The following is a 13,900-nucleotide window of genomic DNA, read 5'->3' as shown; positions in this document are numbered from 1 at the left end:
CTCTAAAGAGTTCCAGTACCCCGAATATCTCCTGTTGTTAGTGACAATTCTTTCATAGAAGGGTCACAAAATAAAGATATTTTTAGTACTAGTTAGTATTGAGTATGATGACAATGGTGTTTCTAGTTAAGATTCTCCTCTCTCTCTCTCTCTCTCTCTCTCATACACACACACACACACACACACACACACACACACACACACAAACACTTAGAAAGTGGAATATGAATTTACCTTTAATCTTCACTCAAATGGAATAAACCAAAATTTTGTTCAAGTTTGTGTCCCTGTAATGTTTTCCTAATAAACACTTGACACTAGCAACAAAATTGTAGAGAAACCTAGGAGACAGGATTCTAACCCCAGTTGTCCCAAATTCTCTATTGTATGCAAAATGTTTTAGAAATAAAAATGTCATAGCCCAAATTTCTATTTTATTTTTCTGTGTTTATTTTCTCTTTTAGTTTCTTCTTCAGAGCCCATTCTCTTAACATTCTCTTCCTCCATGTTTTAAAGATTAAAACTGAGTTAGAGAAGCACCCCCAGCCCCCCAGCCCCGTTTCCCACCCACACGACTGTGTGGGCCTTAGGGTGGGTAAAGGGGGGGATTTGTCTTCTTAACAATTCCCCTAGACTAAATGATGGGATAAGCCTGCTGGAGGCTGGGCATCCCAGCCCCGCAGGGTAGAAACCTAGGACTAGGAGAAACAGGTTCACTCCAAAAAGAAATGGGTGTGGCCCCCAGGAAGAACCTGCCTCTGGGGCCGAGTAACTGGCAGACTCAGCGGTTTGCGCTGAGGCCGTGGTTCCTTCCTCTGCTTCCAGCCCACGGGCTGAAGGGGTGGGGGTGGAAGCGGTGAGGGAAGGGGAATGGGCGCGCCGAGGGAGTGCGGGACTAGGGCAGGTCCGTCCCTACCCCACGCAGGAGCCCTACAGTGGGCAACCTTCATCCCATCAGCCTGGCCGCCACCTCCATAACCGCACCAGCATCCGGGACTCCCACCCAGGGCTCCTCTGTCTCCCTCAGAGATCAGACCCGTCCTCCCTGCCTCCTCTGCCCCTTCTTCTTTATTCTTCACAGATATTACCTGGGTAAATTCCTTGAGTGTCTAATGCCACTTTAGCATTCCTTCTCTGGGGCCAAGAACTGACCCAAAGGGGATGAAAGCTATATATGAGGATCTGAGCTCGCTCTAGGCAAGGAGAACAAGAAACTTCCAAGAACAGATCAGGCCCTTTTCCAGGGCCGTCACCGAAGTCCAGGCCACCACTATGTTTCACAATGATTACTGAAATTGCCTCCTATCTGATTCCTCTGCTATCTCTCTTGTCCCCGAAGGTGATTAAAACAAAACATAAGAGAGATAAAGCCCACTCTAATCTACAGCTTTCCAATGGCTTCCCATTGCGCTAATATAGTCTAAATTTAGCACGTGCTACATGGACCTTAGGGTCTGGAGACTGCTTCCCTCTCTGACCTCACTCTTATTCTCCCCCCTCCTCACTCAGGCCTACTCTGTCTTTCTCCAACGCACCAAAGGTGCTGCCACCTCATAGCCTTACACTGCCCATGCCCTCTGAGTAGACCCTTCCTCCCTTGATGGTCCCAGGGTCCCATGTGACCAATCTCACATTGTCAGAGTGAGAGCCCAGCTCCAACGTCACCACCTGAGACAGGGCCTCCCTCATCACCTTCTTGAAAGCTCATCCCTTCCAGTTACCCCCTGCCATATCACCATTTAACTTCTTCCAGGGCAATTTTATTTTCTAATACTATCTGGGTAGTTGTCATACCCCACTAAAATATAGACAGACACTCCAAGTTTTAAGGGGCCTTAATCATTTTTCTATCACTGGGGCCAGGAACAATTGAGCTATGCATTGGAGGAACTTCACACGTGTTTATTAAATGAATGGAATGTCTGGCAGGGTTTGATGTCAAGTGTGATATAAACCCTCCCCTTTATCTGTACTATACAATTTTCAGTAATTTATACATTGTGCTCTAGTAATTTTGTCATGAGCATATTATCTGGGGGGGAATTCAAATAGGTAGAGAAACCTCTGTCCTAAGGTCAGCTCAGAGCAGGAACATACCAACGCCACAAATACACGGGCAACGGTAAAATCGCATTACAGGAGGCAGTGTTGCAGAGTGACAAGGAGATGGGAGTCCAGTGTGCCCCATTCCAATTCGGGGTCCATCACTGTGTGCTTGCGAGACCTTGGACTTCCTTGACCATTCTAAGCCAGGCTTTTCTCTTTAAAATAGGAATAACATAAGAATGCTTATGGAAAACGGTTATCATAGGGATCAACTGAGAAGATGCATATAAAGTTTAACCCCCTGCAGGGACAATTGTATAGACTCTGTGCATAGAACTATCATTAAAAATAGTAAGGAGAATGACGCTTTGAACAAACAGCAAGAACCAGCAGAAACATCTCTCTCAAAGTTCCAGAAAACAGTTAAAGTACTAAAGTAACAAAGAAAGAGCAGAATTACGAAAAAGGCTACTGAAAGCAGGAGGCCCTAAGAAAGCGGCTAGAACTAATAAAAGAATTCTCGGCAGGGTAAAAGATCAGCACACAAGAATTAGCAGCATTTCTGTACACTAGTAAGGAATAATCTGAAGAAAAAATTTTCTTAAAATTCCATTTATGGGGTGGCGGCAGCTTCCTGATGAGAGGCAGGCAGGAGCTTGGCGAGGAGAAATCACTATAGATTCTAAAAATATCTTTCCCCTTCTCTATAGACTTAACGTTAAAGTAGTTTTGTTTGTATTTGGATTTGTTTTCTAAAGTCAGTATCATAAATTCATATTAGGTTACCAAAAAATTAGTTCACCCCAAAAATGAGTTGTGGAAATGAATTTGTGGAAACATTAAAAAACATTGGTTACCCCAAGGCTGATATGCTTAACCAAGAAGATTTTGTCTGAGACTGCTGAAGACGAATCATTTTTGAAGTGGTTTTGTGGGAATGTGAATGAACAGAACATGTTGTCTGAGAAAGAATTGCAAGCTTTTAGCACTCTTCGAAAATCAGGCAAGCCCATCCTAGAAGCAGCAGCATTGGATGAGGTTCTTAAAACCTGTAAAGCTTCTGATTAGAAGACACCTAGTCTGGATGGCAAAGAGCTAGAATCTCATTAGAGGATGAAATTCAAGCTCTGCCAAAATTAAAGGAACTAAAACTGCAGCAATGTAATAAACGCTGGTTGGTGGCTCCGATAACTAGCCCCAAATCTCTGAGGTTAAATGCCAGAGAAGAAGCAGTCACTAAAACGCTGAAGGAGAGTCAAAAATGTCTAAATACTATGAATACTAAAATCAGTAATGACCTGCATACTCTTACTGGTGGGGTGGCAAAATTGAAGATTTTCTTCAAACTTTCTAGTTTAGGGCAAGGGATGAATCCACAGGTGTTTTTATCTCAGTTTCTTAGGGAAGTATCTAAGCCATGAGGAGCAAAGTACAGCAGATTTAACCTCATGTACCAAAAAAACAGCTCTTTCAGGGTATCCATGAAGGAGTTGAAAGTTCAAATGAAGAAAATGTTCAACTATTAGATATACAAACACCATTTATTTGTGATAACCAAGAAGTCCTTGAGGAGAGATGGCTGGAGATGACCAGGCTACAGTTAACATATGTTTGTGCACAACATCAGTTAATTGAACAGAAAGCAATTAATTTAAGCATGAAGTCAAGTATAATATAGGCAGAGGAGAATCTTCATAGTCTAACCAAAAAAAGTCTATTGGCAAAGAAAACTTGGACACTAAAATTTCTAGTTTGACCATTGAAATTCTAAAACTTGAAGAACCAATCACTCATATAAAAAAGAAAAGTTTGCCTACTATGGTAAGAGAGAATGCCCAGTTGTTGAACATGCCAGTGGTAAAGGGAGATTTTGATCTGCAGATTGCTAAACAAGACCATTATACAGCAAGACAAGAATTATTTTTAAATCAGTTGATAAAGCAAAAGGCATCATTTGAACTGAGGGAGTTTACCAACACTAGATCAGCCTTACAAGAAATGCTGAAGAGAGCTCTGCAGGTTGAAAGGAAAGGACAGTAGACAATAATCAAAGCCACATGAAGATGCTTGGTAAAGGTAACAACAAGGGTAACTGTTAACGCTAGTATTATTGCATTTTTGGTTTTAACTCCACTTTTTACTTCCTACAGGATCTAAAAGGTTAATGCATAAAATGTAATAAGAAATCAGTGGTTTTTTGACTCATAATGTATAAACATGTAATGGGGATGGAGGAGAATAGGAACATAGTTTGTGTATACTATTGAAGTTCAGTTGGCGTCAAAGCAAACAAGATTGTCATAGATTTAGGATATGGAACTTAAATCCCATTGTATCTACAAGGAAAAAATCAGAGAATATATAAGCTCACAGAGAAAGAAATTAAAGTACAAGCTGCCAGCGGCCCAGGGCAGGAGGGGATGGAGGGTTAATACATAATGGGTGTAGGGCTTCTGAATGGGAGAGGTGGGAAATTTTTATTAATGGAAAGCGGTGACAGCACTATGGTATTGTGAAAGTGATTCATCACACTGAATGGTATATTTGGCAGTGGTCAAGGTTGAAAAGTTTATGTTGTATGCATGTTTCCACAATTTAAAAAAGAAAGAGGAAAAGAGCAATTGGCAAGAAAATGACAATTACATGCAACACATGATCCTGAATAGGATTGATCAAAAGAAGAGAAAAGGCTTATAAGGATATAACTGGGGCATATGAAAAAATTGGAATATAAACTGTATCAATGTTAAGTTTCTGGAACTTGATAACTGCACTTAAGGTAGTTACAGAAGTGAATATTCTTGTTCTCTGAAGGTACATGGTGGCATTAAGTGTTCAGGGAGCATGATTTATATGCCCTACACTCAACTGTTCAGAAAATGAATAATAAATAGACAGACAGGTAGACAGACAGACACAGATGGTTGGCTTATTCACTAGCTAGCTGGCTGGTTGGCTGGCTGGCTGGTAGATAGATTAGATAGATAGATGGATAGATAGACAGGTAGACAGACAGACAGACAGACAGATAGATGATAGATAGATAGATAGATAGATAGATAGATAGATAGATAGATAGATAGATAGATAGATAAGGCAGATGTGGCAAATGTTAAAATTAGTGATGTAGGTATCTGGGAGTTAGAAGCATGTTGGCCCTTTTGTTGTCTTCTCTGACACCTGGATTTTTAATAAGGTCTCCAGTAATATGGATTAAGACAACACTTAGACTTCCGGGTCAAGATGGCAGCTTAACAACATGTGCATTTTAGTTCGTCCTCCAAAACAACTACTAAATAACCAGAAGCAGTACAGAACAGCTCCTGGAGCCATGATAGTGACCGGACACACAGTGTACCCCAGTCTGGACCAGCTGGACCGGCTGCGAGCACCCCCCAGAACCGTGAGTTCCCAAGCTGCGGTGGCCAGCACCCCTCCCCCGCAGGCCGCTTCCCAGAGGGGAAAGGAAAGGACTGTACCAGCAGCAGGGACTGGGCACAGTCAAACGCCAATTGTGGAACTAATTAACAAATTCTGACTACTAAAAATAGGCCCCCAGCTCAGGTGAACCTGATCAAAGTGGAGGTTGCTCATTTTGCCCCGGTGCCAAGGGGGCAGAACTGACAGAAAAAGGGGGGGGGGGGGGAGAAGGAAACAGAGGTTTTTGTGGCTCTGTATCTACAAAGGCTTGACTGACTCTGGATACAGCAGCAGGACTTTTCAGGCTGCAACTGCCCCAGGTACAGGGGCAGTGAAGTGAGCTCTTTTGGGGGCTTATCTGGAGCCTGTGCCTTCCCAAGGGGAGGGGTGAAGCCCCACCCAAGTGGAATCCCTCCATCAAGGAATTCAGACACCAGGGCTTGGTAATTTGAAGCCATTAAAACCAGCCTACAACCTCTCCTCTGCCTCCACCATGCCCCCAGCAGGGAGAGTCTGCCAAAGTTAAAGGTACCACATCATCTTATGCTGGTGGGACCTGCAGTCAGACAAGCACCACATACTGGGCAGGGTAAGAAAAACAGAGTCCAGAGACTTCACAGGAAAGTCTTTCAACCTGCTGGGTCTCACCCTTAGGGAAAATCGACTCAGGTGACTCTTTCCTCCTGATAGGAGGCCAGTTTGGTCTGGGAAAATCTGGCTGGGGTCTATAATAACTAAGTAGACCCTCCTAAGTGTGTGTGTTGGGGGGAAAGGCACCACACAAGCAGGGCAAGAAACAAGAAAAGAAGAACTGAAAAATTCTCCTCTGTTAAGCAAAACTTAAGCTAAAGGTCCAGATAAAGCTGAACGGAATGTCAAAGAACAGATAGACAACAGATTCATCCAGCAAGAAGACCCTAGATAAAAGAAGTGAAAGCAATCTCCAGAATAAACTAATTAAGGTAATTAAATGCCTAGACACCAGCAAAAAATAATAAATCACACTAGGAAAATTGAAGATATGGCCCAGTCAAAGGAACAAACTGACAATTCAAATGAGATACAGGAGGTGAAACAATTAATTCAGAATATATGAACAGACATGGAAAACCTCATCAAAAACCAAATCAATGAATTGAGGGAGGATATAAAGAAGGCAAGGAAAGAACAAAAAGAAGAAACTGAAAGTCTGAAAAAACAAATCACAGAACTTATGGGAATGAAAGACACAGTAGAAGAGATGAAAAAAACAATGGAAACCTACAATGGTAGATTTCGAGAGACAGAACATAGGATTTCTGAACTGGAGGATGGAACATCTGAAATCCGACAAGAAACAGAAACTATAGGAAAAAAATGGAAAAATATGAGCAGGGATTCAGGGAATTGAAAGACAATATGATGCGCACGAATATATGGGTTGTGGGTGTCCCAGAAGAAGAGAAGGGAAAAGGAGGAGAAAAACTAATGGAGGAAATTATCACTGAAAATTTCCCAACTCTTATGAAAGACATAAAATTATAGATCCAAGAAGTGCAGCGTACCCCAAAGAGAATAGATCCAAATAGACATACTCCAAGACATTTAATAATCAGAATGTCAGAGGTCAAAGAGAAGGAGAGGATCTTGAAAGCAGCAAGAGAAAAACAATCCATCACATACAAGGGAAGCCCAATAAAACTATGCTCAGATCTCTCAGCAGAAACCATGGAGGCAAGAAAACAGTGGGATAATATATTTAAATTATTAAAAGAGAAAAACTGCCAACCAAGAATTCTATATCCAGCAAAACTGTCCTTCAAAAATGAGGGAGAAATTAAAACATTTTCAGACAAAAAATCACTGAGAGAATTTGTGACCCAAGAGACCAGCTCTGCAAGAAATACTAAAGGGAACACTAGAGACAGATATAAAGACAGAAGAGAGAGGTGTGGAGAAGAGTGTAGAAAGGAAGACTATGAGTAAAGGTAAAAAGAAGGAAAATTAGATATGACATATAAAATCTAGAAGGCAAAATAGTAGAAGAAAGTACTATGGTACTTAATATTTTAAAATTTCAACTAAGGTGTGAGACCAAAGCAAAAAATGTTTATTTGGTACAAATCTACACTTTGACTAGTGCATCTCCTAATATAACTTATGTAGATAGTTGATTGAACACCTTAAGTACATGGAACTTTGTATAGGACATGAGATTTTGTTGGTTTGTCCAGGTGATGCCCTGATGAATCCCAGAGTGATTTGATCAGTGAGTGGAAAAGTATTTGCAAAGTCCCCTTCAGGGAATGGTGAGAACAGGGGAAAACTCAACTTCCCCAAGTTGAATTCTTGATATTCTCACAAGCAGTGTGGATAACCAAAGCTATAGGCTGAGCCCCCAGTCTTGGGGTTTGTTCATATGAAACTTAACCCCACAGGGGATAGGTCAAGCCTACTTAAAATTAGGCCTAAGAGTCACCCCCAAGAGAACCTCTTTTGTTGCTCAGATGTAGCCTCTCTCTCCAGCCAACACAGCAAGCAGACTCACCACCCTCCCCCTGTCTACGTGGGACATGACTACCAGGAGTGTGGATCTTCCTAACAGCGTGGGACAGAGATCCCAGAATGAGCTGAGATTCAGCATCAGGGATTGAGAAAATCTCCTCGACCAAAAGGGGGAAGAGTGAAATGAGGCAAAGTGTCAATGGCTGAGAGATTCCAGACAGAGTCGAGAGGTTATCCTGGAGGTTATTCTTATGCATTAAGTAGATATCACCTTGTTATACAAGATGTAATGGAGAGGCTGGAGGGAACTGCCTGAAAATGTAGAGCTGTGTTCCAGTAGCCATGTTTCTTTATGATGATTGTATAATGATATAGCTTTCACAATGTGACTGTGTGAATGTGAAAACCTTGTGTCTGATGCTCCTTTTATCTACCTTGTCAACAGATGAGAGGAACATATGGAATAAAAATAAATAATAGGGGGAACAAATGTTAAAATGAATTTAGTTTGAAATGCTAGTGATCAATGAAAGGGATCAGTAAGGGGTATGGCATGTAAAATTTTTTTTTTCTGTTTGTTATATTTTTCTGTTGTCTTTTTATTTCTTTTTCTGAATTGATGCTAATGTTCTGGGAAATGATTATGATGATGAATATGCAATTATGTGATGATATTGTGAATTGCTGAGTGTATGTGTTGGGAATGTTTGTGTTTCTTATAATTTTTTTTAATTAATAAAAAAGTTTAAAAAAAAAGACAACACTTATTGTGTTGGGTCCCACCTTAACTACAAGTAATATCTTCAGAAGGTCCTATTTATAATGGGCTGTCACCCATAAGGAATGCAGATTAAGATTAAGAACATGTCTTTTGTTGGCGTACATAATTCAATCCACCACACCATATAGCTTTACAGTTTCACTCCTAGAAATATACCCAAAAGAAGCAAAAGCAGGGACTGAAACAGATATTTGTAAACCACGTTCATGGCAGCATTATGCACAATAGCCTAAAGGTGGAAACAACCCAAGTGGGCTGATTTAAAGCTGTTATGTACCCCAGAAATGTCATGTCCTTTTTCCTGATACAATCTTGTGAGAACAGCCATGTTTCTTTTAATCCTGATACAATACTGTGGGGTGGAAACTGGACTGTTTTCATGGAGAGGTGACACACCCAGTTGTGGGTGGGACCTTTTGAAAGGATTTTTTCCATGGAGATGTGACACATTCAATTGTGGCTGTGACCTTTTGATTAGACGGAGATGTGACTCCACTTATTTAAGTGGGTCTTGATCAGTGGAGTCCTTTAAAAAAGAAAATTTTGGAGAAAGCTCAGTCAATAGCAACACAGACATTTGAAGAAGGTTGGAGTGCCAAAAGAGAAAGCAGATGCCTAGACATGGATGTTTGGAGATGCAGAGCCCAGCAGATGTCACCATGTGCCTTCTCATGAGATGCTAAGCAAGCCAGAGGCCTGAGTTGTGTCCCAGGGGAGCTAAGTGAAGGCTCACAGACACATGGAGAGGGAAGCACTGGCATCCGAAGCTGGAAGCAATGGAACTGGGATCAAGGGCAAGCAGATGCCAGCCACATGCCTTCCCATGTGACGGGCATCGCCTTTCTTGAGTCAAAGTATCTTTCTCTGGATGCCTTATATATTAGTCAGGGTTCCCTAGAGAAACAGAACCAAAAGGAAGTATCTATAAATATGAGATTTATAAAGGTGTCTCATGCAATCACGAGAACACAAAAGCCACAGGGAAGTCCAAAAACCATAGGGCAGACTATGAAGCTGGCAACTCTGATGCAGGGTATAGACAAACTCCACAGGAGAGGCTCACTGGCTGAAGAAGCAGTGAAAATTCTCCCTTCTCCCTTAAAAGTCTCAACTGATTGGATCAAAGCCAGCTGACTGGTTACATTTAAATGAAATGTTTAGAATAAGCAAACTCATAGAGACAGAAAATGGAGTAGAGTTAAACAGGGCCTGTGGGGAGAGGGAAGGGGGAGTTACTGCTTAGTGGGTACAGAGCTCTGTTTTGGGTAATGAAAAAGTTTTGGTAATGGATAGTGTTGATGATAGCACAACATTGTGAATGCAATTAATGCTACTGAATAGTACACTTAAAAATAGAGTGGCAAATTTTATGTTACAAATATGCTATCACAGTAAAACACACACTTGATGCCAAAGTGTTTTTCTTTCCAGTGATAAGTTATACTGAAGAAGACCCCTTTTATTACCTTGGGCTTAATAAATAACAGGTCCTGAGAAAGAAGGATATAGATACCTATCCCACAACATCTTTGTTTTAGAACATCTTCTTTAGGAAAGTCTGCGGCACCCAATTACTGTCTAAAGTAAACAGTACCTGGAGTAAAAAAATCCAAGTTCATATTCTATCTCTTCCACTTACTGAGTGTGTGGGGTCCACACTGCGGACTTTCCACCCAGCTGATTAGGCCAAGACAATCTCAATGATTCGGTTCTCCTGGCCAGAGATGCACTCAGAAATGAGCTGGGCTCAGCTAATTGGAGTTAATGAGCTGTGAATAGAGACTTGCTTGGGGCTTCTGGGAAAGACGCCAACTGTCTTCTGTGACTATGAACCAGGAAGCCCATGGTCCCAGACAACATTGACAACCATCTCACAAGTAGGAGGGCAGCCAGGCTTGGGATGAAGTCAACACAGAGAATAGCAGAACAGAGACACAGAAAGGGATTTGCCTCCGTGAGTCATGTCATGGAGCTGCTGAACATACAGTGACAGATATTTTAGAATGCAGGGTATATGTTTCCTTATTGCTTAAGCCATTTTAAGTTGAAGTTTTCTGTTATTTACAACCCGAAGTATTCTAAATGATATGTTGCATGTTCTTGGGCAAGTTACTTCATACATCTTGGCTTATCTTTCTTAACAGCAAAATGATTTCACATCTTTGGAGGTTAGTTGTGAAAGTTTATGACAAAGCCTTTTGTCATAAACTTTCTCGTTTTTACAGAAAATGAGAAAATATAGGACAATGTGGTGAGTTTTCCATCAAGTCAGTTTGGGGCTACTTAAATGACTTTTTATATGAAATGACCTTTGCTATTATCATGTCCTTTCATGAGTCATAGTATATGATAAGTTTTCTCTCTCAAATATTATTTGGCAAGAAAATAATATAATAAAGAAAACTTTATGTTGATACTTCATATTTTTGGCCATTCTGTTAGTCCATCCAATCCCAAAATCTGGTATCCACCATGTGAAAATGCTTGGAAAGATGCAATAATGTAAAAAATATGAGTTGTTATTGTTTTCTTAGTTAAGCACAGAATACTTCCTAGGCAATCTCCTGTTTGGAGGGAAGAAGATGCTCAGTGCACTGTATTATAAATATCTTTCCTTTCTCCAGACTTGCGTGGGTCACATAAAGGAAGACGGGAGGAGAAGACCTAAGCAGCTGATATGCAAATTGTGCTGCGTGGATACCCCTAGAAGGTGTTAGGACTCCCTATCCACTTCCAATCCCATCCCTCAGATGCTGTGAGTTTCCTGGTCATAAAGTAAACACTGCAAATGAAACCTACCTTTATTTGCCATACTTTTATTTTCATTTTCATTTCACTGGACACAGTGCCTTTACCTTCTGAGGTAAGCAAAGAATATTTGTTGTTCAGCCGATTGCCATCTGTGATTTTGTTGTAGGAGAAGAATACCTGTTGAATGCAAAAATAAAATGTTACTCTATCTTACACAAACACATAGAAAGGAAATAAATCTTTTTAAGTATTATCAATATTTAAAGCATTCTTTTAATGTGACCATTTCAGTGCACAAAAACCTTTTTCTTTCACCACACAAATGCTCCATTTGCAGAAGTATGTGCAAAAATGGTTTGGCAATTTATTCTTATTAAAAATAACCTATAAAAAATGAAAGTTAACAAATAAATAACTTACACAGATCAGACACTGTCCCAAGATAAAATGTTGGAATTCAAACATCTTGGTGCTCAAAACAGACTTCCTCAAAGAAGGCAAGAATTCATTATTATTCTTCTATATATACACAGCATTAAAACTATGTATGTGACCTGAGTATTGTTTCCATTTCTATTTGATATGAATAGCCTCCTTGTTTGAAGAGCCCAGGAGACCAAGTGATGTACGTACAAGCCTGTGGGCTTAAAGCCATTTGTCAGCTATGAGGCCTGAGGACGCCACTCAGCACTCACCCCCCAGGTTCCTTATGTGTGAAGTGTGTATAATCTTATTTAGAGAGCATCTAAGTCACAGAGACCGGGCGAGTTAAGCCTGTTAGTGTAACTTCTATAGCTCAAATTAGAAAGCAAGTATTGTGCTCTTTCCTTAAACAATTAGAACAGAACCAGTTAGCAAAGATCTTGTCACTAAAGGGAATTGTCATATGAATGTACAAATCATTTTTAGCTACTTTGGCCCCTCTTGATTAAGATCACTGGGAAAGGAGGCCCCCGGTAAACTTGGAAGTCTGCACCGCATCTCGTCCTAAAGCACCTAGAGGAGTTTAGCTCCTATAATGAATGATGCCTCACCATCACGGGCATAAGAAATAGGCAAAGTCTTTGACTCCTTGCAATCAGTGGCCTATCTTTGGAAGGCAATTCCCCTTAATTAAATGATACATAAGGTGTATAGTTCATACGACAGAGCCTGGCCCATGGAAGATGTTCAGTGAAGTTAATTCACCATCCCACCACCTTTTATTTCCTTTTTCCCTGGAAATAGTAGCATTAGAAGTTGAATTAGACAACTTCCAACCTACAGGGTAAATATTAATCCCTATATACGAGTTAATGATTTTTAAAGTCTAGATGCTTTTGAAAGTTTTATATTTCCAAAACCAAATTAAGGTTTAGGGGTAGCAGAGCATTATCTTTGGCCTAACAATGTCTAGGGAAGAACTGGGTAGGATGAAGTTGTTCTGCTGTTTACTAATTATTGTCTAATATGGAAGAAATTTGATAATATTTCTGAGGGCTAAGAAACTGTGTTTGCAAACTGTGTTTGCAGTGAAAGAAAGTTAAGAAAAAAAGAAAACCATACAGGTATGCCCACTATTCCTGGGATGGGATGGTGTGGTTGGCATAAAGTTGTGTCCAGCAGATCCCCTTCCAAGGAGGACTTGTTGCCCAGCTGCAGAGGGTGTGGTCAGCAGACAGCCTCCAGGTCTAAGCCCCTTTGAGGTGACCTCAGCTTCACAGACCCGTTTTACCAAGGTAAACTGCCCTTATTGGGAGGTCCACATATACCAACTAACTGAGGAGAGGGCTGGGAGAATGAAGGCCCAGCAATTTTGTCCTAACATGTGACAAATCTTGTGGACAGTACTCTCTCTAGATTGTCCCATCCTGCTTCCTCTCCCTTCCTTTCACAGGAGCTAATCCTTTTTTGCACCCTAAACTCTGTCTCAACCACTGCTTCAGAGAAACTGACTTGCGACAGAAGGTCTCACACCTTACTAAATATGGTGGTGTGATGGTTAAGTTCATGTGTCAACTTTTTGGTGTGCAGGTGTTTGACCAAGCAAGTGCTGACCTGAATGTTACTTTGAGGCTATTTCATGGGCTTAAAGCATCAGTAAATTGATTGGCTCTATGGCTGATTACATCTACAATCAAATGAGAGTCATCAAATTCAATCAGTTGAAGGCTTTCAAAGGAGACGTGATGACCTTGGCACTCAGAAGGGAGAATTTCCATCTCTCTGCTCAGGCCAGCCAGCTTCTCCCAGTGAATTTATTGAAAACCTTCATTGGAGTGCCTAGCTTGTCACCTGCCCTGTGGACTTTGGATTGTGCATCTCCACCGTTGTGTAAGACAACGCTTACAAATAAATCGCATAATATCTGTGATATCTCCTGTTGGTTTGGTTTCCTTGGAGAACCCTGACTAATACAGGCAGGTTAGCATTTTGCCT

The 13,900-nt window shown here is 40.9% G+C and overlaps 1 pseudogene; it reads left to right on the top strand.

Moving 5' to 3' along the window:
* Positions 1-2,855: 2,855 nt before the first annotated feature.
* Positions 2,856-13,570, top strand: LOC143665185 (HAUS augmin-like complex subunit 3 pseudogene; annotated as a pseudogene).
* Positions 13,571-13,900: the final 330 nt, after the last annotated feature.

Source organism: Tamandua tetradactyla, chromosome 21 (assembly GCF_023851605.1).
Source record: "Tamandua tetradactyla isolate mTamTet1 chromosome 21, mTamTet1.pri, whole genome shotgun sequence".
NCBI classification, from domain to species: Eukaryota; Metazoa; Chordata; class Mammalia; order Pilosa; family Myrmecophagidae; genus Tamandua; species Tamandua tetradactyla.
Note: the sequence above shows the minus strand (reverse complement) of the source record. Positions and strands in the feature narration are given on the sequence as shown.